Source organism: Lepidochelys kempii, chromosome 10, assembly GCF_965140285.1.
Source record: "Lepidochelys kempii isolate rLepKem1 chromosome 10, rLepKem1.hap1, whole genome shotgun sequence".
NCBI classification, from domain to species: Eukaryota; Metazoa; Chordata; order Testudines; family Cheloniidae; genus Lepidochelys; species Lepidochelys kempii.
In genome coordinates, this window is record NC_136389.1 from 39,209,089 (window position 1) to 39,229,332 (window position 20,244).

Here is a 20,244-nt window from a genome sequence, read left to right on the forward strand (position 1 = left end):
TGAGGCTGGAACAAAGGAGCAGGGAAAGCACAGCTGTGGGCATGATATGTGTTAAGTGGCTGCTGTAGAGCTCAAATAACAGACTCTCCTGTCCATGCAGGAAGTATTGCAGTTTGGAGAAGGCTCATTGGACCCAGCTGAGCTTGCTGGGTTGCCTAGCAAGCAGTCAGAGAGCTAGCTGTGCTCCTGACATGGGTGAACTGCCTTTTCATCATATAGGTCTGCCAGTGGACCTCACTCCTGCCTTTCAGTCCCACTGCTATTCCAGTCCTGCCTCCAGCCCCATCCCTAGGTCTGCTGATCACCTCAGTCCTGACCTGCAGCTCCTGTTATTGGAACAGGGCCACATGGAGTGGGTGAGCAGTGGCTCAGGCTGCCCTGACCCTCCATAGCGGCTAGGTAGTGGATTCACTTCCACTTCTTGACCCGGGAGAAGGATCTGGCTCAGTCATGGTGGGAATTCCCAGCAGGCTGCTCAGTTACTCATGCTTTGTTTTGGTGAGCTACCTAAAGTCCAATGCTTGGGTTCTTTCCACCATTTGTGGAGCAGGCTTGCAAAGTGAGAGGAGTTTTACATTGCCCCTGGCCTACTGGACAATGGACTACAGTGAATTCCATAGCTCAGGGCCTTCCCCTTCCCACCCCAGAGTGTTCAATGCTGGCCTTCCTCAGCCGCAGCACTCCTATGGAAGGCAGCTATGTCTGAGGCCCGAAGAGCTGCAAGTAGAATAGCATGGCTCCACTCATGCAGACCCCTTTAAGAATATCACCCTTTACCGGGAGGGACAGGCATCCCTGGTGTGTGAGGTCTGCTCTCTTCTAGCGCAAAGCTTATACAGTCCAGGTCACCTGCTCTGTGCTCTCACCACCTACATTACCACATTCACAGACCTTAGTGAATGATAGGGAATTGGCTTAGTCGTGTACCACTGCTTTCTACTGGATGCAATCAGAACTGCTCAACTTTGTGTAATGAGCCCTTTATTGCCAACAATTAAAGGCAATCTCTTCTTCAAGGGCTTTTGGAGCAGGAGGGCCTGGGTTCTAACCACTTGGCTGCCTCAAAGCTCTAAGTGGCCACAGTTTCCAGTGTAGTGACACTGGCCACCAATTTATTACTCCCTCTTTCTACTAACCCTGATTAATTTTCTTTTATTTTCTTAATGTGAATTCTAAGCACCATCAGCCTAGAGAGAGAGAGATTTGAGCTCTGCAGATTCACACAACTGAACTGAGAGTTAGCAACAGTTTGTCATCCAAATATTTATTTTTACCTGGTCTGACAAAAAAAACAAATGACCAAACACAAACCAAAACAAACAGCCTCCAAATGAACATCTTCTCCAATGGCGAATGGAGCTGCCTATTGATTTGCAGCAGGGCTAAAAATAACTTTAAACTCTTCATCCAGAGCTGTGAAAAATATTCTATTGCTAGGAGACCATGGTTACCGGGAGACAGACATTGCTAGGCTACACTGGTTGCCTTGGTGACAGCTGGGGGCCTGAGTCATCTGCAGTGCAGTCTATCTTTGGCAAAGGCTGGTCAAATAGTGATGGGGTTCCAGCTGACAGCTCAGCTCCATGTACTGTTGATATTTGTTTCTGGTTGAGAAGGGTGTGGGGGAGGGAGCTCCAGGGAGAGCGGGATTGTGCTTTTGAATAAGTACAAATAAATGGACCAAATAAAGCCGCTAAGGGGAGAAATGAAGCTGCTTTTGCTTTCAAATGCTCCAAGCATGCTTGTGACTGCTGGGCTGAGAGTATTGCAAGGGTCAATTAAATGCCAGTAATTAAAAAGATGAACCTATAAAGTAGATTTGTGTGTCCTCCTAGATCCAAGCACATTGATTGAGAGGAAGGGACCCACCCCTTCACTGACATGTTAAATCCTCTTCCTTTCCTCTCCTACTTTGGGATTACAGCTGTAGTAGATGTGGTACCTAGATAGACAGCTAGCCCTAGTGTCAGTATTACAGGACCCAATCAGGCTTTGGCCTACAGGCTCAGTTCTGCATAAGTCAATGGGATCATTACCACTGATTTTGGGTGAAGGATGAAGCCCTAAATGAGCTGCTGTGCTGCATTTGAAGCTGCGCAGGGGGTTGAAATCTCCATTATGATGCATTAGCCCTATAAATGTCTTCATTTAGCAGTAGATAGAAATTACCCATGCTCACTCAGAACTTAGCAGGGCTCCCTCTTGAAGTGAACAATCCAGTCTCTGCCTCAGATTTCCTGGCCTTGCTCAGCAGATTTTCTAGGCTCTACACACCATGCCCCATCTCACTGGTGATGGTGCTAGGCCTTGGGAGGAAAGGGGGCTTTAAGGTAAAGTAAGGGGCTGGCAGGAGCTGGCAGATCAGGGTTTGAATCCTGGCACTATGTGACAAGCAGGTAAATCACTTCCCTTTCTGTGCCTCAGTTCCCCTATCTGCAAAGTAGTAATAATGCTATTGCACTATCTCAGAGGGGTTTGTAAAGGTGAGTTCAAAGGCACTAACCTGTGGCCTTTTTAATTTTGCTTCTTTATGATCTATGAAGAAAGGGCCTTATTCTTCTTTCACTTACACCATATATATCTCCACCATGAGCTCAGACTCTGGACTTGCGGTGTCCCTGCAGCAGTGGAACATATTCTATCCTACAGCCCTTGCCATGTGGTCTCTTCTACAGTGCACTCCTATTGGCCAAGGCGAGGAGACTGGGCTGCAGGAAATCAGGGGTGGGATTTCCTGCCAGATCTCTAAACCAACAAAGACTATGGAGGGGTGTGGAGGCCAGCTCCTCCTCTCTGCCCATCAGTGCTCCAGGAGCTGGCCTTCACAGCACTGCTGTTGATCTGTGGAGTCAGAGGATGCCTCCTGCAGCACAGAAATCCCATCACTGCCTTGGAGCGCTATCCTGGAGCGAAGAGTACTGCCAACTGGTTCATCATTGCTGCTCTTGCTCCTCTGAGCTGCCTCAAGTGAGCAACGAAGGTAGTGGAGCCTGTTTATTTTGTGCTGCAAACCGCTAGGTGGTAGGACATTACTGGTGATCAGAACGGAAGAGGGACTATAGAAGAGCAAGATCTCAAAATACTCTTGGAGCCCAATCCAGCTCTCTTTTCACTGATTTCAGTGCAGGCTGGATGGGCCATTGCTAATCAGCAAACACAGTTATTATCAGCAGTTAAGGTAGAAATGCCTATAGCTGAGGTTGCCTGACTTTCCATAACACGGCTGTTACTCTGAAACCTGTTTTCATTTGCTTTTCACTTTGCCAAACTAACTGTTCAGGATGAAATTTTCTGTTCCAGATATTGGCATTGGTCTGGAAAGTTTCAGCAAAAATGGTCTAGCCATTTCCAAGAACAAGATTAGGGAAAAACTGATTGTGATACCAAAGTTAACAAATTGTGAGAATTTTTTAAAGAAACTTTAGTGCCTCCATGCTGTGAAGCAAGGACTTGAAATCTCGTAGGAGGCTGCTTTTGGAAAAGGAGTTTGTGATCGTGTAATTAAAGACTATCATAATTCATATGGGCAAGGTGGGATGAATTAAAGTTGCACAAGCAACCTTAGTTCTGGTATTTCCTAACTTTTGAGGGCTTGACTTTGCAACCTTAATGTTCTTTTAATGCGGGGTGGGGGGAGAGAGAGAGAGAGTGTGTGTGGTAAATGGCTTTCTCTTTGATGGATTTGGAAGTTCACTCAAGTGTATGATTCCCCTCTTAAAGACTAGTAAATTTGCAAACTCTTCAGTCATCCTCATCTGATGATGATGAAACACCTTGTCCATAGCAGAGATTACATCATACTGACCTCATGCAAAGTGGTGCAGCTTGGAAGTACTCAGTGCATTACAGGGCCTTTGAGACCGTGATAGCATAAAACTGGCAGTGTCATTTTTTCATGCTCACTAGCTAAAGCAAAGGAAGAAAGGCTAATACCTTGGGATAACCAATGACATGAACCAGTCAGATGCACCATAAATGTTGTGTATTAACTATTTCCACTGCAGAAGCTGAGGGGAGAATAAATGGAGATGATGATAAATCCTGGGTTGTCCCAGGTTGGGAGAGTTGATTGAGCTGATAGAATTAAATAGGGGTTATGAAAATCTGTAACTCTGTATGGCGTGGAAGAACTCATAGCCTCCTTCAGCCCCTTCCCTCCTTTCATCAGGAATATGGACTTGATTCTGATCACGACTGGGACAGATGCATCCTGACATTGGTCAGAGATTCAGAGGAAGTAGTTTTGCTTCCCTTATATGGGGACTGTTCAAGTTCAGAGAGCCTGTGGACTGCACTGACTTGCACTTCTTGCTGCCATAAGACTGATGGGGCTTGCAAGAGCAGAGAATCTCCAGGGCACAGGGCTGCCCCTACCATGCCTCTCCCCTTTTCTAGCCAATTCCTAACACTCCGCCATCCTGGAGTGCTCCCTGCACCAGGGGCTCCTGAGGGAATAGTATAAAGCTGGCTCAGGGATGGTGTCCCTAGCTTCTGTTTGTGAGAAGCTAGAAATGGGCAATGGGGGACGGATCACTTGATGATTAACTGTTCTATTCTTTCCCTCTGAAGCACCTGGCATTGGCCACTGTTGGAAGACTTTATCCTGGGCTAGATGGACCTTTGGTCTGACCCAGTATGGCCGTTCTTATGCAGGGCAATATTGAATCTGGCCCATTCACTTTCCTGTAGTTACTCCAGATTTACACTAGTGGGGGTGGAAGCAGAATCTGACCCCAGGGAGTGATTTCTCTTCTTTCCTCCTGCAAATTGTTGGTGGTGGTTGACATTTCATGCGTCTTTTGTTGTCGTCCAGAAGGGGGTGCTGTCTGGGCTGATGGGGAGCTTCAAGCAAGTTTCTAGGTCTGATTGCCTTCTATTCTCCCTTCTGCCCATTTGCACTCCTCGCTGGCTTGGAAGAAACTTTGGGCCATAGGAAACACTGGGGCTCAAAGGATTAGAAAGAGTGAGGGGAATGAGTCTGGGTAAGTGATGTCCATTTCCAGGATGCCAAGGTGAATGCTCACAGGACAGCTGGGCCAAGCTGGCTGAGAAACGAATAGCAGCATTGATATATGTGAATGGAGGCTATCCAGAAGGATTAAGAAAGACAAGAACAAAAGCACTGTGCTGCTCGGAAGCATTTTAAAAACTATGGCTCCCAACATTGCAGAGAGTTTTGCATGGTCTCAAGGGTCTATGCACACAGAGCTCCTTATAGGATTGTAGCCTATGCAGAGGAATCACTTCATTCACCACTGAAATGCAGCCACCTCTAGTTTGGAGCAGCAGCTGTTCAGCAGCACACAGCAGCACTGCACAACAGTTGAAGGCAAGGAGTGAAGACTACTGCATTCAACTGAAACTTCAGGGTAGAATTTAGGGAGCAGAATGTAATTACCCTGATTTCAAATTGGCCAGGTCACTGGACAGCATTTGAACAAAGTGCAGTGGAATCTGTAATAGTCACAGAGGAATGAGGAGCTCAAAAGAGGTGGCACCTCTAACTCTACAGAGCTGCTTAGTGCCATGTCCTGGGTACCTCAAGATTACTGCTTGCACAGCAGCAGGCTGCTTTCCCTGAGACTTGACCTTTGTGGCCATTAGAGAACTGTGCCTCCTACACCTTCACCTTTAAAAGATTGGTGTGTGTTGATTCTAACACTAATGATAAAGACTTTTTTCCAAAGGAGAGACAGATGATGTTCTTTGGAGCTAAGGGGTGAATCTTGTCCTTTGGAATCCAATGGGAGTTCTGCAGCTGGCATCATTTATACCAGGCTTTTTGCGCAGGGTGACTGAAATAGAGTTATTTCATGGAAAGGGGCTTTGCAATGATCTCTTATCCCTACCTCTTAGGATATTTTGACTGTGACTTTGTAAGAGCATTATTTATCACTGGATAATAGTGATACAGGTTGGAATGATTGGCAAAGTCTGCCCGCAGCTGCAATGGGGCCCTTATCCTGTTTTTGGTTCCATGTGTATGGACCCTTGCACCTCTGTGGGGCCCTGTTGACTTCACTGGGACACTGTCTGCATGAATCTGATTGTAGAATCGGGACTGTAGATGCTGTGCAAAGAAAGGGTCTGATTTTACCAACCGTGAGCAATCTCATTGGCTTCAGCACTGTGCTCACTAGTGTTTGTGGGACTGGACCCTAGAGCTGTGATGTACACACCTCTCACACCAGAGAATTAGACAGTAAGGACGAAATTCAGTGCTCAGCTGCACTGATGCAACTCTGCTGAGCCAGCTGCTGATCTCAGTGTTCTTTGTTTTTATATGGTGCTTGTACCTGACATCAGTGGAACTCTTCTAGATTTACACCTGCGTCACTGAGATTGGGTCCCGAAGATTCCCGAATGCTCGCACCAGAGTTCAGATATAGCACTAGCAGGTATTTCCTCTTGTTCTTAGTCATGTATATCAATAAAACAGGACCAAGTGGTTTCATAGCCCTAAGCTCTCTTGGTTAGGTGGGAGGTAATTTTCTGTGAATTGCCTGGTCACTCAGACCAGCGTTGCCATTTGCAATATGTGGGGGCCTTTTAGCTCTTCTCCAGTTCTTGACAGTTAATCTATTTACAATCATGCTGGATTTCCGTTAGAACCTCTCGCGTGGCTCATTAACATTTCATAGCTCTTCCTTTTAATGGGGATGCATCACATATACTAAATATTGCTACAGTGGAATTGGTTGCATTTCAAATGGCCTATTCAATTGCCTATCGTGGGCCAGCTTGCAAAGCTGACCTGTTGCCACATGTCTGTTTCATCTGGCTCTGTGCCAACAGGCTGGAGCCTTCTCAGGTAGGGAAAGTTGGTTAAGGGAAGAAATCTGAGGCCTTAGATAGCACGGGATCTGTGCTGCATGTATGTTCCCCTGATATAGATACATCCCTGCATCACAGTGACCAGTCATTATTTAATTACAGGCATTTCTGGGGCAGTCCTCACTGTAGTGTCTAAGCACCTCACAGGAATGAGTGACTGAATCTCCACAATGTCCCTGCCACATAGGGCAATATTATTCTCCCTTCCCTGTCCTTACAGCTGGGGAAGCTGAGGCACTAAGCAGTTAAACAACGTGTCCAAGCTCATAGCTTTTGCCAGAACTGTGACTAGAACCAGATCTCTTCAGTCTCAGGCTGCTGCCTTAATCACAAAAGCAAACCAATGTCCTCTCTTGCAGAGAGTAGACCCAAACTGCCTTTTGAGACTGCTTAAGGCCAATCAGCCAGAAGGGGTCACTGTGGAGCAACGCAAGGCTGATCCTTGGATGAACTTCAGCTATTTTTCTTCTCAGTTCAGTCGGCTCTGAAAAGAAAGACAGAGGGTTTGGTTTTGCTCCTTGGCCTGCCCCATGAGTTGCTGAGTATTGCCTGAAGTGACATATGTGGGTGCTCAGCACCTCTCGAGCTGAACCAATAGTCACACGCCTGCAGCCAGATCAACGTTGGTGCAGCTGCACAAGTAGCAGAGAACAGAGGCCGGGACTTCACATCAACCATGCTGATTGGCAAGACATGGTGCTGTCTTTGGGCCATCAGAACTGCCCTACAGCCACCGTTAAGAATGATTTGCCCTTGCCATCCCATGTGGTTTCTTCGCCATCTCCCCAGCCTCGGGGTTTAACCTAGGACAGTGGTTTCCTTTGTGGGATTGTCAGTGAAGTGAGCAGTTTGCAGCAATGATGCAGGGAGCATAAACAAGAGGCAAATCTACGCTCTACCAGGTGAGTAAAGCCTGAGTCGGGAAGCAGCAAAGTGGTGCTTCTGTAGTGCTGCTGCTTCATTGTGGTTCAGACTCTGGACATTGAGGACTGTGTCTGTGTTTCAGGGCTGCATGCTATTTTCCCCTGGGGTGCTCCTCTGGAAATCCGTTGCACCTCCCCTATTGTATTTCCCTTTGAGGAAGATTTAGATCAGACCCTTTAACCAGATCACTGCTGAGCAGAGAAAGACACGTTCTTTCCTGCCACAGGCTCTGTGTGTTACCAGGACAGTGTCCCTACCCCAGCCCCAAAACTGGCATGCCAGGACCAGGAACTGAGTTTGGCTCTCCCACTTTGCTGCTGAAGTATGACCACTAGGCTGACCATGTGTCTCTGTGTGCCTGTGGGCTGAATCCTGCAGACACTGACTTGCGTGCATAGCCTAACATGTGGGAGTTGGCGCTACATGCAGGAGGAAAGGTTTGCAGGATTGGGATCTGCTTTCCTTATGGGTCTATGTTAACGTGTTTGTGTTTGGGTGTTCCTGTACATTTGTGTATGTACAAAAAGCGCTGGTTCTGAATGGTGCAGAAATCTGGCAGGAGCAGCTGTTCCCAGGAGACTGCAGCCAAGATGATAGAAATCTCTGCAGGTGAGTTAACCTAGTGAGCTCTCCATCAGACAAGAGGCTGGAAACTGCCAACACCAGTTGCTTTTATTATGATTAGTGTAGTGTAGCACCTATAGGCCCCAACCAAGATCAGGACTCCACTGTACAGGCACTGTACAGACACACCTAGTAAGAGAGAGTCCCTGCCCCAAACAACTGACAGCCTAAATAGAAAAAACAGACAAAGTGTGGGAGGGGAAATTGAGGCACAAGCAGGTGAAATGACTTGCCCAAGGTCACCAGCAAGTCAGTGGCACATCTGAATTACTCTGCAGCTTGTGGGAGTTCATGGCTACCATCCTGAACTTTGCTTCATCCTCAGGCCTGAAACCTGAACCCCAGGTAGCCTGATCCTTATCCGAACAGCAACTCCAAAGCTCCTCTTCAGTGGGTGAAGGGGCATTTGTCTGCCTGTATCATAAACCTTGTTTGCCTCAGTTGTGGTGTCGTGCGTGCTTCTGTGTATGGGTGTGGTCTCTGAGCCAGTACCCCCAGTCGGTGAACACTGGCATAATCCCATTGGCTTCAATGGAGAGACTTCAGTTTACACTACCTCAGGATCTGGCCCATTTATTTCAATGTAGCTACGCTGATTTACACCAGCTGAGGATCTGGCCTCCTCTCTGGATTTGCCCAGGCAATTGTGTTTGTATGATCTGAATGTGGAACTCATTCATGATGCAGGGACAGAACACGAACAATCAGCAAAATGGGCCGAATGCATCCTGACCCTAGTGTATCTGGGATGAGCTTGGCCCACTGTGACCACACTTCCAGCTGGAGCAGAATCTGTGGAGCCCTGGGAGCTTGCCATGCCTATCTCTAGGGAGCCTCCCAAGCCTGCAAGGGCCCTTGCAGTGGAAAGTATGGTACCAGGGAAACCAGATCATCTTCAAGTAAAGCACAGTAGGGAGAGAGGGGGACAGAAGCAGGAAATGGAGAGGCTGTGGGGACTCTATAGACAGAGAGAGCAAGGGGGGGGGGGGGAGGTTGTGTGTGTGTGTGTGTGTGAGAGAGAGAGAGAGAGAGAGAAAGGGATGTTTCTATTTTAAGACCTGTGGCCTGTTCTCCACCCCTCCCCCACACAACACATTACATGCTTGCCAGATTGAGAAACCTGACCTGCCTTTTAAATAATCAAGAAGGGAGCAAGGCAGCCAGGACTCTGCAGGGCTGGGGAAGGTGGGTGAGGCAGGTTTCAGTGGCAGTTGGGGTAGGGAACCTTTAACGAGTGTGTCTGGCTTGAGAGAAAGGGGGGGTTGCCCCCATGCTTGCTGACTGTTCCCTTCCCTTTAGTAGGGACACTAGTTGAGTTGAGTGGCACATGTGCCCAAGGAAACTGGTGGGGTGAGGGAGTGGGCATGCTCCATTTGTTAAGGGACAGCTAGTGGGGTTCAAAGCTCCAGCTCTGGCCTTGCTAACTCTCTGAGTCTGGGGAAGTTTGCTGTCCCTTGGGCAACAGATCAGGAGAGATGTCCATGCAGGCCCCCAGCCTATGGGCACAGACGACCACTGGAGCATGTGGGAGTGAGGGCATTTGCTTCCTTTCCCAGTGCCCGGGGTAGGAATTCAGCTGGTTCCCCCATCTCCCTGACTTCAAAGCTCATCCGTAGCTGGACCCGGATGGCCCGGAAAGCTAGCTAGCAGGTGTGTTAGCCTGATGTTCATACCCACTGGCGGCGTGGCAGGAATGTGGATCAAGGGTGAAAGGCACAGCTGAGCATGTCATGCCAATGACAACCCAGAAGGACTCATCAGGAGCAGCAATATTTCATACATTTCATGTGAGTCACAACAGCTCAGCTACTTGCCACTAACCCCGCTGTGTACGGGAGCTCATGACAAGCTTCCTGTTTCATTACCCAGGGAAGGGTTACATTGGTGCCCCAAAAGGAGAGAGGGGAGCACCACGTGCTTTGTGTCCAAAACCAAATATTCACAGTTAAAATATCTATCACATTTCTATTCTGCCTATCACCTTAGTATTCTCCTATCTAGCTGTTTTGTCTTTTTGCAAATGCAAGTCCATATGATTGACCTCAAGAGGGCAATAAGGAAAGTGGGGGGAAGCCAATAAAAATCCTAATCCTGGATGTTTCCCACAGTGAATGGTTGTAATCTCTGAGTATCCTAGCCAGGAGTTGGGGAGACTAGCCAGCCTGCAGTCATGCATTAATGATAATAATGGCTGTGTCTCTTTAACTGGGTTTGGTCTACGACAGTGTGTGTGTGTGTGTGTGCGCACGCATGCCAGCGTGTGCGTGTGAGACAGCTTGCATCTTTCAGATCGTGCTCTCTGGATACCAGCTCCGGGTTTGCTGGGGAGGAGGGGAAGTGTATTTCAGTCCCCTGAGATTGCTGTCTGTCTTGCTTGCTTTTTTTTTTTTGGTGGGACAAATTCTCTCCCACCCTTATTTTGCAAAACATCAGAGTCGTGGATTTTTCTCTGAAAGACTTGATCTAACGACGCAGTGTGGGAGAATCTAGCTCCCTGGTCCTGTGTCTGACCGCGGCTGGGGGCTGGTGTAAATCAGAGTGGGTGATTTGTTCTGTTTCTTCTCCTGATGCTGTTCTGTACATGAAAGGAGGAGCAGCTCCCGAGGAGGCATGGCATGAGCTGGAAGCAGTCGCTGGAGGTAAGGGCTGTATCTTGCTGCAGATCCTTTGACTCACAAAGCCCCCTATGTCAGTTTGTATTGATGTCCCTAGGAAAACATCCCACCCAGAGGGATGCGGCTCAGTGCTACAATGAGAACCAGGGAAGGTACAAGGACTGTAATTATAGCCCTCCTTGATGATCATTGCATCATAGAGCTTGGGTTATATAATGGCAGGCAAGCATCACCTTTCTAGTAGAACTAGGCTCCATTCATTTCCATCCAATACAATGCTCTTTGCTCTGCCCCGTGCTGCTTCTTTGACTGGCTGGGAGAAATGCTTTGGTGTCAGCCTCTTTTTTTCTCTGCATTGAATAGAAATGGTGGAAGCTGAATTCCCAGATGCCAGTGGTGTGTGGTTGATTTATTTATTTATTTATTTGCTCCATAGACCTGAGGCCGATGCTGTGATTCCTGTGATTGCCAATGTGCTGAATGCTTTGCTTTTTCAGCCCCCTGAAAGCATTTGGGTTAGCATCCTTTGGGGTAGAGTAGCTAGCTGGGCCAGTGGCTCAGAGCATGCTAGTGGGAGACCCAGTGTTCCCAGCTGAGGGGATTTCCCTTGCTCCCCAGCCTTGTTCAGGATCATTGTTCATTGTGCTGTTCCCTTCGGCTATGCTCTGGCTCTGAGTTGATGTGGCAATCGCTCAAGCCAGTGAACCAGAGAGAGTGGCGGAGAATCAACCTCCTGGCTGGCTGTTATGGACCCCACTACCTCACTGTTCTCTCTGGTCTCAGGGAGGAGGAGCTGGAGGTGTGATGGCCAAAGATAAATCTGGGCCCAGAGGAAAGGCTGGGGCATTGCTGCAGGCTTTAGGCTGGAGGCTGGCTGACTTGTGTGACTCCTGTTGGTGGAGTGGGCTGTCAGGCCATAGAAATCTTGGGAAGTCTGTGTCTGTGCAGCTGGTCCACTGAAGCACTAGAAAGTTTTGTTTGTGGGGAGGGGGCTCTGGAACAAACTCTGCGGAGGACTGTAAGAGCAGAAAGATTGCTCAGGGACTCAGCCCCCAGCCTAGCTGTAGCACACTGAGTCAGAGGCTTGCCAACTGGCAGCATGGGAAGATGGAACCTTTTCCTCCTCTACTGGCAGCTGCATCAGGAGCTGTTGTGCCACTGGCCTGGCATAACTTTTCACATTGAAATGGTGGCAGAGAGAGAGAGAGAGAGAGAGAGACATAAGAACAGCCATATTGGATCAGACCAAAGGTCCATCTAGCCCAATATCCTGTCTTCCGAAAGTGGCCAATGCCAGGTGATTCAGAGGGAATGAACAGAACAGGTAATCATCAAGTGATCCATCCTCTGTCGTCCATTCCCAGTATCTGGCCAGGGACACCAAGAGAGGCCAGGGACACCATCCTGGCTCATAGCCATTGATGGACCTATCCTCCATGAATTTATCTGGTTCTTTTTTTAATCCTGTTTTAGTCTTAGCCTTCACAAAATCCTCTGGTAAAGAGTTCCACAGGTTGACCTTCATCCCCATGGCTCAAAGCCTGAGCCAGCCTTTCTTGCTAATTCATCTCTGGACCCTTCCTGTGAGTGCAGCTGGTTACTGCAGATTCATCCCATTCAAAGTGCTGGTGTTAATCCCCACAGGGGGTCCCAGTGGCTTGGCCTTCCCACCCAGCTCCCCCATCCTCCCCCCTGTTGGAGAGCACATTGCTTTAGATGCACAATTGCAGATTAGCTGTAGGATAACTCCGCTCTCAGTAACATCTGGGCGAGCCCAGTCAAACCCATGTAGTTGTAATGGGTGTAACTAAGAACAGGCCACTGTGTATGGAGGGGTGTAGTGCGGGGAGCAGAGGTGATTGATAAAGCAGCGGCCTTTTCTGTAACCATCCTAATTCCATAGATCCAGGGCTGCTTGCATTCAGTTTCCGCGTCTGCTGTATCTCTTTGCTTGAAGCCATCATCCAGGAGGGTGACATCAGGGGCCCTTTCTTTTGCTCCTGACCTAAAGGGAAATCCACCTTCTGGGAGCTCAGGGCAAATGCTGAATAGAGCAGGAGCAGCTGAGGCGTGGAAGGGAAGGCAGGGGGAAGGTAAAAGAGAGGGAAAGACAGAGGGAGGGTGACAGGAAGAGAGAGAGAGAGAATTCTGCTTTCTGGGATGATGTTCACATTCTGCTCTCTGGGGACCTTCTGGTATGGGAAGGTCCCCAGCTGCCCTGGGTCCATGGTGTTTTCAGCCCTGTCATGCCCAGCTCTGCTGTCCCCACTGGAGCCCAGCCCTGGACAGCAAAGATGCAAACCCATTGAAAGGGTCAAGGCTGGAGAAGGAGGCAGGAGACCTGCAGGCACATTGGAAGTGATGTCAGCAGGATGATGGGCAGTGTCAGCAGTGCCATTATAGGGGCATAGGAAAGTCCCTAAGGAAAATCAAACAGGGTATGCTGGGAGGTCAGGCAAAACAGCAACATTCTGTTAGGCCCAGGACTGGCTTGTGGGGTTGGGCGTGTCTGTCTCAAGCAGGAGCACCAAGACATTTATTCTTCAGTTTGTGCCTTTGATTCCCCTACTCCCTGTATATACATGATGTAATTGCAAGTTACTCCACTTGGCTCTGAGGCTAGAGGCAGGAACATTTGGATGTGTTGGGCTTGTCTTCACTGCAACTTGAGTTATAACTCAAGTGTTGCCCCTACCTCCAGTCCTGTCCACACACTAAACCCCTTCACTCAAGTGTGATGATGGCTGGCCCATTGGGGGATGTAGCTAAAGCTCATCAGCAGCTAACACGACCACTTTGCAATGTGGCTGCAGGCTAGCGCCACTTGAGTGACCTCCAGTGCCTTCCCACCAGCTCCGGGTTTGCTGCTCCCCTCCATGTGCCCAAAGTGGACACGATTCCACAGAGCAAAGAACTAGGAGGCATGCCCCTGAAGTCTTAGCACCACACATGTGTGAGTGCAGGGCCAGGGTGGAGAGTTCCACTTCTCTCCCATAGCTGGCTATGCTTGGAGAAGTAGAAAGAGCCAGGGTTGGGGCAGTGGACTGAGAATAGTGCTGGGGGCCAAGAATTCCTGAGTTTGAGTTCCAGGCCAGCCAATTATTTGGTGTGGGACATCGGGCAAGTCACTTCATAATAATAATAATACCCTGCCCATCTCTAGTGTCTTCCCCCAGAGGATCTCAGAGCACTTTACAAGCAGCAGCGAATCTACCTTCCTGTGATGCTGGTGAGTGCCACTGAGAAGGGAGGTGACTTGGCCCAGGCCACCAACGACAGAGTCAGGAACTCAGATCCCCAGATCATTTCTTCTGCGCTTTAGCAGATTCCGCACTGCGGAATTGGGGTGACGCTAGCTCCTTTCTGCCATGGGTGAGGATCAATCAGTTCATGCTTGTATAACCTGAGAGCCAAGTACTATTATTAATTGGCTCTAATTGTTATCAGCAACATCCTGGGTCATCATCCCCCCACCCCCACCATAGGCGCACAGCTGTGCAACTTTCTGGTGAAATGTGTATGCAGGTGACTTAGTGTCTCCCAGACACACACACACACACCATCCACACCCCCAGCCCCCGGGGGCACAGTTCATCTACCCAGCAAGGAGTGGAGTGAGCCTGAGGGCTTCTCAAATCAACAGGCAGCTCCAGCAGAGACATCCCAGGGGCACTCAAACACCCACATTCTCTGTTGCACTTGGAGCCTGCCAATGCAAAGCCAGTGATGTTGGGGACCTGCTGCACTCAGAGAGGGTGGCGTTGAGAGGTGGAGCCTGCTGGACCCCAGTGCTGGCATCCAAATCCCAGGGATGTTTTCCCCTGCTGTGTAGATTCTGGGTTATGAATCCTGGTATTCTAATCCTCACCTTTTGCGGGCCCTGCGCTAGCAGATCCCATGCTTTCAATCTCTACACTGGTGATTTGCATTGTGCTCAAGGCTGGGCAGTTGAGGTTGGGCTGTTGAGTTGCCCAGGGCTTACATGCAGGAACGAGGTGGTGTGTTGGAGAGGATGAGGCAGTATTCCTTTTGGAACCCATGTAGACTCTGCCAAGGCACTGCTGGGGCAGGAGGAAATCTTAGGAGCTGCAGCAGGGCACTTTCTGCTAGTGGTAGCAGACACTGACTGGAGGCTGCTTTGAGAAATCAGCTGATGCTCTTGTCATAGCTCAGGCTGCTGGCATTCTAGCTGCTACTGCAAGGCAATGGTGCTGCGGTGGGGAAGCTCTCGCTACATCCCAGGACAGGACACTGCTGTGTGGAATCTCCTGCTGCTGGCTTCCCAGCTGGGCAAACAACGAGCTCTGCTATGTGACACTCGGAAGGACTAGCCAAGCTCCCATTCTCGGACTGTTGGTGTAAATCTTTGCTCACTGTCAAGGAGGGTGAGGGACGTTGCTTTATAGTGGGTGGGAATTTTGTTAGCATCCATTTTTCATTATTTTCCTTCTCAGCTGTCCTCTGACAGCTGGTTCCTTGTTAGTTTGATTGGGCCTAAATTTACCCCAACAGTAACTGAAGTCAGAGGAGTTACACCAGGGATGAATTTGGCCTCCTATCTCGAGATCATCTGTGCTTCAGCATCTTGGCCCTCTCGTCTCTGACTATAATCCCTGCCGTCTGACTGAGTCGTGGGAAACAATGCATCTTAGTGGGCTTCTGTGCCAGGAGAAGGAAAGGGTGTGTGTGAGGGACGGGATGGACAGGCTGATTCTGCACGGTGATGGTAAATATGGGGCTAGAAGGGCCAGTCCTTCTGTGAGACAGAGAGCTGATGTTCACACAGGGGGAAGCAAGCCCTCGGTGCCTCAATTTCCCCATCAGTAGAATTGGGACAATAATATTTATCTAGCTCCACAGGGGTTCTGGAACAGGTAACAAATTAATCTTGGCAAAGTACTGCCATCACACCTAGAGGGTCCCATCCACCAGTGACCTGCTGACACATCTGCAATAGAAGTGCATTTTCCTACACTACTCTGAAATGTGTCACCTGTCTGAAATCACTCACTGCAGACTATCTAGAAATGTCAGCAGTATGACAGCTGTGCTCTCCCTGTTATATTTTATGAACACTGCTGACTTGCTAGAGTACCTGTGGGTGGGCCCCAGCCTGCTGACTTCAGTGCTGGAATCGGTAGCACTGCTGGACTTCTGAATGACTCCAGTGAAGAGGTAAACTAGCTTTTTCTCTGGAGATCAGAGAAACAGCAGATTGGAACTGTTTGAGATATTTGAAGTGGAGGTATGAGAAGGACACAGTTCAGAAATGCTGGTAGCATTCTGTCCTTTCCACCCCCACTTGGGGGAGAGTGACCATTTTGGGAGCTTGAAATTGGATTTAATTTCCAAATGCAGGGCCAGAACCCCAGCTGCTGTAAATCAGTGTAGCTCCATTGACTTCACACACACTGACTTCAGTGGAGCTACTCCTCTTTACATCAGCTGAGGATCTGGCCTAGAATGTTGTTTCGTCTGTCAAATACAAACACGTGGATTCATTGCAGGTTTTCTCATGAGTTCAGGGCTCCTGGAACTGCTCTCTCTCTCCCTCTCTGTAGTAGGAAAAAAGCATTGGCTTTGATTTAAAAAGGCCAGGGAAGAAGGATGATTTTGTGGGGACAGGAGTCATTAATTCTATTCCTGGTTCTGGTATGGATTCCCTGCTTGGTCACTTAATTGATTTGTGCCTTGGTTTTCCCATCTGTAGTATGGGAATAATCCTGCTTCCCCATCTCACAAGAGTGTTGCATATCTTTGTTGATTAGTGCCTGGAAAAGTGTGTCGAGCTCCACTAGAGGCAGGTGCTGTGTATGTGCAAAGTATTATTATAAAAGGCACATATAAATTATTGCACGGAATCCACAAGGAGACAGAGAGGTAGGTTATACTTTGGTCCAATCAACCTTGTCAGTGTCCCTTTAAGACGTCTGATAGACTAACAAGCCATTTGCTTACCTTGTCCAAAGAAGTAATAGTAGAGGAAAAGGCTGGTGCTGCAGCACCTAGAGGAATGTCTGAGGAGGAGAAAGCCATGGGCATGTGAGTCCACAAGGTATGAGGCAGTGGAGAATCAGGCTATGAAGAAGCAGCGATTCCTATTAATTTCTGGAAGTTTTATTTACCTCTCTGTGGTTTGGATATTTTGCTGAGCTGAACCAAATCAAGCCACATGGAGAAGCATATTGCAAGTCTTCAAAGAGAGAGCAGGCAGCCACAAGCAGACTCCGTCCTTTGATCAGAAGACCAGCTTGCTCCTGCCTATGGTAATGGACCTTTTTGGTTCTAGTGCTGGCTGTGGATTTATTTATTCCTCCCCCACCCCCCCAGTGGGAGAAGAAATTGTCTGGTCTCCATGGGAAGTGAATGCAGCAGCCCCTGTTCTGCAAGTAGGCTCCAAGGAACTGGGAAATGTAGAATGTGCTATTTCCAAGGTGCCAGGCAGTTCCTCAGTGATGGGCACAGTAGAAAATGGACTGGTTGGTTGGAAGGTAGGTAGGTAGGTAGACAGGAAGCAGCTGAGAAGAGGGCTGGATCTGTATGTAGTGCTGTCTGGCTAGGTTAGACTGTCAGTCTGATCAGTTAGCAGTGGGGTGACTCTTTGCAGGTTCTCCTAAAGCCTTTTTAATCATGTGACTTTTATGGCTGTCTGTGAGGAGGGCCAGAAGCAAAGAAGTACTCATTCATGTAAATAATGACAGGGACAGAGAATTTTCCCCAACCCCCATGTGTGCATGCACCTTCCTCCCACACACAGTGCCCATACCCGCTGCATACATATGTATATATATACACATCCATCCCTACACCTTATGCATGCATCCACCTGCATGCAAACACATAGAAACCACACCCCATCCCATCTCGCTCCTCCCCATGTACACACACCTTCCATGGTGCAGAAACCCTTCCACAGTCTGTGCATACACCTCCACACACATAGACATGCCACCCCATACCTCTGTGTGTGTGTGTGTGTGTGTATATACACACACACACACACACTAGAGATGGAGCATACCGGCTGAGTTCAGATCTGGATCTCCATTTACATAGTGGTTAGGGGTCTGAGTTCACTGACAGACAGACTGAAAACCAGGCAGGCAGATCAGGAGAGAGAATGAAGGACCAAGTGAACTACGCACAGGGAGGCAACAGGGAGGGTGGAGATGGGATAAGAGGATTTTTGGGGCTAATTTCAGACCCTGTGGGAGTGGGTATGACTCCATTGAAGTCAGTATCATTCCACACACAGACACCAGGTCTACATTAGAGGTAGCGGCATTGTTCACTGCAAGTACATTATCTGTCAAACATCACCTTTTTTTCCCCTGGGTCTTTGCAAATCATCACCCAGATTTTGTTCTTCATTCTTCAATAGCATTTGATGACCAGTTTGATGGATGATTTCTGAGCCTACAAAACTGTTTGCTACTCTCATTGTGCTGTTAGGTCATGTGGTATCACCTCTGCTACCCGACTGGACATGTGGAATCTTTTTAAATAGGAGAGTGAAGGATATGAATGATGACTAATGGATAGCGATTAACTAATAACTCTTGTTTGCTCATGTATACCCCTGACCCATGTGAATCCCTTTGCTCATATGAGCCATCCCTCAAGAGGCAAGCTAGCCAGAATCCAGCTGGGCAGATCTACATGAACTTGACTAGTGTTTCTGCAGCACCCCACCAGCAATGGCCAGCCTGATCTAATTGCTGGAAATTTCTCTCTTGATGCTCTGTCCTTTCATAACAACCCCTATGGAAAGGGCTCCCAGGGCAGACCTGGGAAGCTGAGTTTTGACTTTACCACTGGGCTGCAGATTAAACCCTTGCTAGTTCCTGGTGTTGCCAGTCCCTCCTGGAGCCCTGGGGATTTCCAGAGGATTCTCCTCCACCATGGAGGAGTACATTAGCTGTTCTCCAGAAGGGAAGAGGATGGACTGAGAAGATCTGGGTGGCAGTCAGGTGAAACTATAAAAAAAATCATCCCCATAAGTACAGATGGGGGAGAAGAAAGGGACAGTTGAATGAATGGACCACTGGGCTTCTTCCTGGAGAGAAGGGGACTGTTTGGAATTACCGCCACTGGAGCACATGGGAATCATCTGCCTGTGCCAAATTCTTTGCTGGTGCAAATGGGTGAAGTTCCAGAGCTATGGATGTTTACACCAGCGGAGAATTTACCCCTCCTCTGATTCAAACCAATAGGCAAAACCCTTGCTAGGTGGGTTTTTTAAACTGGAAAGAGAAGGTACTAGGGAAAGTCTTGAAAGGGGTATTACACCAGTCATGGGAACAGAAAGGATGGGACAAAATGGTTTATGGGCAGAAGGTAAAGGGAAGGAACTGGACAATCAATGTAGTCTAGCTCTTGAAGGTAGGATATCACATGATCAGAAGTTTCCTCATCGCAACGCAGGAATCATGGCAAACTTGCAGGGTGAGCTAGAGGGTTTTAGTTAATATGGAAGATCACAGCCTGAATGCAAGTGTGACTGGCTGGCTGGCTGAGTGGTTACAGAGGCAGGGCTGGCTGGTTAATGTGGATGGATATAATGATAGTGCATTTACAGATCCAAAGGATCCGAGAGTGAGAGACACTATACATGAAGCTCATTTCTTCCACCAGCAACGTGCGGCCCATCTGCAATGAAGCACAACTGTTTAACAGCACATGGCAATCCTGTACAACAGTTTAGGACAGGAAGTGAAGTGGGGTTCCTTATTGAGTTGAAACTAAAGAGGGAGATTTTGTAGCTTGGACCTCAGTTTTCTATGCAAAGGACTGTACTGCTGTCAGCACAGTGCCCCAGCATCATGCTGGCATCACCCTTGTTATGCCTATTTTACTGATAGGTAAACAGAGGCACTAAGTTGGTAAATGACTTGTGCTGGGTCACCCAGTGAGTCAGTTACTTACAGCCTAGGATTTCTGAGTCCCACTTCCTTGATCTAACTACTAGACCATGCTACCTCACACTGTAAGCTTAAGACAGACAACAGGGTAAGACTGTGGGGAACAAGAAAAAAGGATTATCTTTTTAAAAGACTCCCCTCAAATGAGCCATTTGATCCAATTTGTCTGTGCATTGGGCGAGTGATTTGTGCATAAGGGTGGAGGAGGAATTGCCTTATTTCCAAGGCACGGATTGAGTTTGGAAGATTTGATTTTCTGGTCAGCCAAATTTCTGTAACTAGTTGTATGAGCTACCAGACATTTTCTGGCCACCACGCTTTGTCTG

The 20,244-nt window shown here is 48.4% G+C and overlaps 1 protein-coding gene across 1 annotated transcript in view; it reads left to right on the forward strand.

Moving 5' to 3' along the window:
- The first annotated feature begins 10,686 nt into the window (after positions 1-10,686).
- The window catches only part of FBXL16 (F-box and leucine rich repeat protein 16), a 74,608-nt gene continuing 65,050 nt past the window's right edge, over positions 10,687-20,244 (forward strand). The window contains exon 1 of the mRNA XM_073363060.2: positions 10,687-11,021. The gene's annotated coding sequence lies outside the window, so the exon portion shown is untranslated. The remainder of the gene's footprint in view (positions 11,022-20,244) is intronic.